The sequence below is a fragment of the Asparagus officinalis genome, chromosome 7 (assembly GCF_001876935.1).
Source record: "Asparagus officinalis chromosome 7, Aspof.V1, whole genome shotgun sequence".
Taxonomy (NCBI): Eukaryota; Viridiplantae; Streptophyta; class Magnoliopsida; order Asparagales; family Asparagaceae; genus Asparagus; species Asparagus officinalis.
Genome location: NC_033800.1, coordinates 64,438,471 through 64,443,430, shown reverse-complemented (window position 1 = coordinate 64,443,430; position 4,960 = coordinate 64,438,471). Strand labels below are relative to the sequence as shown.

Sequence of the window (4,960 nt, the reverse complement as noted above, 5' to 3'; positions counted from 1 at the left end):
TGGCACTGTAGGTACTGTTCCTGCAATTTACTTGCCCTTCCTACTATAGGTTAGTAGTTCCCCCTGAACAGTGGGCCTAACACCTCTTGTCTCATTTTTCTTTTCTTCATCATTCTCCTGCTCCTCCTCAACCAATTCTCCTTCCCAAGGAATCGATACAGAAATGAATTTCTCCACATTGTTCACCGATCTCTCACTATTCTCCTCCTCTCGCCTCATACTTCTAGTATTAGGCGAGTTACTAGCGGATGAAGTTACCGTCTGGGTGTAATACGGCTCGAGTTCTCGAAAGTGCACATCCATACTCACAAACAACCTTTTCTCCACTGGGCTCCAACAAACATATCCCTTCTGAGTAGCAGAATATCCCACAAAGATGCACTTCACAGCTCTAGGGGCAAGCTTCCCGACAGATGGCCTGTTGTCCTTCACAAAGCACACACAGCCAAACACTTTAAGTGGAAGAATCCCACCATTATCTCCCTTCAATATCTCACACGGAGACTTCCAATCCAGCACTCTCAAGGGCATTCTGTTGATCAGCGCTGTTGCGGTCAACACTGCTTGTCCCCATAATGTTTCTGGGACATTCATAGAGATCATCATGCTTCTAGCAACCTCTAAGAGATGTCGGTTCTTCCTTTCCGCTACCCCATTCTGAGCTGGTGTGTATGAACAGGTAGTCTGGTGATGTATTCCTTAAGCTGATAAATATTCTTTAAACGTTCTGTTGATATACTCTGTCTCATTATCTGACCTCAATACTTTCACCACTGCTCCGTATTGAGTCTGAACAGTCCTATGAAAGTTTTGAAAGCATCCAAACACATCACTCTTATTCTTCATCAGGTATAACCAAGTAACACGAGAAAAGCAATCAATAAATGTAACAAAATATTTGTATCCATTCATAGAACTTGTGGAACAAGGCCCCCAAACGTCTGAATGTACCAAGTCAAATGCATGAGAACTTCTATGACCAGAACTAACATAAGAGCTTCTAGTAAGCTTTCCAAACTCACATGCATCACACACAAGTTTCTGTTTATTTGCTTTCTCAAATAAAGAAGGATACAATCTACCTAAAACACTAAAGGATGAGTGTCCCAAACGCTGGTGATGAAGCATTAACTCACTCTCAGCACTCATTTTAAATCCTACTGACACCAATGCTGAATCCAGCCCTTCACGATCCAGATACCACAGTCCACTACGCCATGTGCCAGTCCCAAGTCTCCGCCCTGTCCCCTTCTCCTGGAAAATCACCTTGGGAATATCAAAAGAAATAATGCATTTTAGTTGAAGGATGATAGAACTAATGGACAAAAGATTAACTGGAAAGGAAGGAGCATGCAAAACATTGGACAAAGTTACTGAACCAGTACAATTAACTGTACCCTTACCAACCACAGGCTGAAATGTACCATTAGCTGTTTGAATACTATCAGGCGATGCTAAGTGAGTATATGATGAGAACTCACTCGCATTACCTGTCACATGACGAGATGCACCGGAGTCGACTATCCATGCTGATGATCTGTCAGGAGACATAGAAGCAAGAGCATGTATGTCTTCAGTATCTTTGTTCGGATGAGCATAGGTAGCAGTATTACCTCTGGCAAAGAATGAAGTGGATGCCTCCTCAGTTCCATCCCCTGCTACTTGCTGCTTCTTCCTTAGTATCGCCAGGAGAGCACGATCCTCCTCAGTAAAGACCACCTCAGCTTCCTCTTCCTTTGCTACCGTCAGATTTGCCCGGTTTCCTGCTCCTCTTCCACCTCGTCGACCCCCACGGCCACGACCACGACCTCTGAACTGTCCACGTCCACCCGAATCTCCTTCCTTGGATGGCTTGGTGCAAGCATGCCTTAGATAACCTACCGCACCGCAGTTATAACACTGATACCATAAAGAATATGAAAACACTCATCTTATTCATGAGATAACATGGGCTTATATAGGCCCCTACAACTTACAAATAAGCCCCTAAACCTATTAATATTTCAACAAGCTTCGACGAACCAAACAACTGAAAGTGGAGGAAAACATCAAAATTTTACTATGTCAGTTTTTTCCCCCACTTACTGCACGTTTTTCACAAACCAAACAAGCCCTTACAGTAATAAGCTACAACAAAGATGCAACACAACCCAATACAATACAAGTACATATAACAATATCAAGGGAAGTAAATAAACATCCTTAGCATTACAACCTAATGCAAGCAACCCAATGCTTGCATATTACTTCACCACTAACCGCAATGACACTTGATCCCAAAGGATGACTTATTTTCTCATGCTCACAATACTTTAATCGTTTCCGATCAGATGTTGGCCTGGAGGCATATATCATGATTCTAGTAAGCCGGAGTAACTGGAGCAAAGTGTGATTTTATGCCTTATCACGGTATGCACAAGATAATTGACATTTAATTAAAGGAAATAAGATAGCTGTTCTTTCTTCCTTGAGCCTCCCTCTCCATATAAACTATTCCATTGCTTGAGCTCGCTCATTATGGAACCCTCTGCGAAACTGGCTGCAACCTGCATTGAAACAGTTCAAGAAAAGATTATTTACAAGATAAATAATACTGCTTCAAAGAGACAGATGAAAGACGGAAATAGAATGCTCACTCACAGGGAAATTTTAAAAAGATTATATAAAATGAAATGGAATCGATGAAGGATCATGCGTAAAACATGAGTTCTTATATCAAATTTAGCTAAAATCCCCTACCTCATAAAATCAAGGTGTCGTTTGGCTCATTGCAACTCTCAATTGCATATAATTACAGTTGTTACCATGTTGTCCCATACAATTGTAGTTGCAGTTGTTTGGTTCTGTTTAAAGATTTTGCAACCTGCACTTGTAGTCATAGTTTGTTCTAGGATATGAGATTTTTTTTTTCTTACTTTTTTTTTGGGAACTCAACTGAGGATTGGCTGCAAGTAGAATTATTGCTTAATCTACATTTTCAGCTCAAACAGGTCGCAACTGAGTCCAATTCAGCAGAGTCGTCAACTGCAACTGGAAATTTTCTGCAAATGCAAAATCAATTGCATTTTTATTGGTTGCAATGAAACAAACCACTGCAACTAATCTATAGTGTCTCGTTTGCATGCAATTACGGTTACAACCCCTTCGATTGCACTGAACCAAGCAACCAGAGAATGTTAAGGTACTTGTGTCTTTTGATAAGGAAACCTACTTAGAACACAAGTACAACCCTGTACGCTTGATCGTGACTACATAGTTAGGTAGGAAGCTTAAAATTTATTTATATGTTCATTTATATTTTAAGGGTAATTATTATGAAACTCCCTTCAGATTTGACAATTTATTATGAAACCCTCTAACGTGTTTTTTCATTACAAAACACCCTGATGTTTAAGAAAACTATTAAAACTCCTTAATTTTTACCTTTTACTCTAAAATACCCCTCGATAAAGTTTCTCTTCTTCCTCAAACTATTGCAAAACCTGTCTCCCCTCTCTTCACATGAAACCCAAGTGACATTAACAAGATAAATTTAGTATAAGATCAATGTAATGTCTTCAACCCTTTGATTTTAGCCTCTATTTGGCACAAATTTCAATTCCAATTTATGTCTTGCCTTGCCTTGGGTGAAAGAGGACACATGTTAAGAGGAAGAAGAAGAGGGTGGTTTTGGATTATAAGTATGTTTTAACAGTTTTCTTATGAAAAATAACATTAGGGGTTTCATAATGAACCGTCAAACCTGAAAGGGCTTCATAGACTATTTTTAATAATCATGACAATATATGCAAATAAATTTACTAAGCAATAAGCAATAAGCAATAATCACATGCCTTTTTTAATTACAGTTCAGTTATCCAGCACATGTAGTGTTGAAAATAGGAACATAAGTTGAACACATCTAATATTCATCAATATTTGCTACCACTGCCATTTAAAACTTTATTCCATTAATTACAAACTACTAATTTGTCATAAACTTGCGATAGAATAAAATACCATCATGGGTAGGTAAAATAATACTTACTTGATTCTTTGCTTGTCTCATGTCTTCCATGTTTAATGGCCTGAGTGTGATATCCGGTTTCCCAACCTCCCCAACAGTTTCTAAAGCCTCTGGATCCTCTCCTTTTCCTTCCCTCCTCTTCTTCTCCTGGTAACAAAAAGTTTCACATTAGAAATAAAGCATGCCCAATCCAAAAGCAGACAACTGTAAATGTTTAGGAAAAGAAGAAGAAGAAAAAAGGAGCATCTGAGATCAGATTTGGACCATGGTTAAACACAAGAATGAGATTTGACATCAGATTAAATTGCCCATACGAATAAATTTGTTTACAAACTGACTATTGTTGCATTAGCTTGTGAAATAGCATGGAATGATCAAAAGTGAAAGAAGATTGACTATCTGATTTTCAGTTGGCTATTTGTGTTACTAAGCACCTTGTTTTAATAGGAGAAGGGGAAAACACATCTCCTGGGCTCTGTCCGTTATACTTTGCGACCTACTAAAGTTAGCCCATTATTCTTTGGTTTCCAAGCTTAAACTGTAAGATTGAGAACGCCAGGTCTATATACTAGCCGATTGAACATCTTAGTTCATAGAAGGCCTCTAATTCGCTCATATTTTCCTCCACAGGAAATTTACATTAATCCATGACATGTTGCTATCAGCCTCATGGTAGTTGTAACTTGAACTTCCTCAACTTTGAGTTGCATCCCGTGAGAAACCCATCTTTTTGACAGAAAAAGGTTTGGATAATATCAGATAACAGTTAAAAGAACTTGTTTAGTAACTGCATCAACCTTATCATCTTAATTTCAGTATACAAATTGAGAAAGAAATCCCATAAAGTAAAAGGAAATTTCAAGACTGGAGTTTCTCAACATGCGAACATAAATCTTTTCTTTTCCAAATGTAATTTGACAGTCAATTATATATATATATACACACACACACACA

The 4,960-nt window shown here is 38.5% G+C and overlaps 1 long non-coding RNA gene across 1 annotated transcript; it reads right to left on the bottom strand.

The window, feature by feature from the left end:
* LOC109849062 lies at positions 1,918-4,160 on the bottom strand. Its single transcript, XR_002248983.1, has 2 exons — positions 4,028-4,160; positions 1,918-2,546 (listed from the first exon to the last, which is right to left on the bottom strand). It is a non-coding gene; the product is annotated as an uncharacterized LOC109849062 (long non-coding RNA).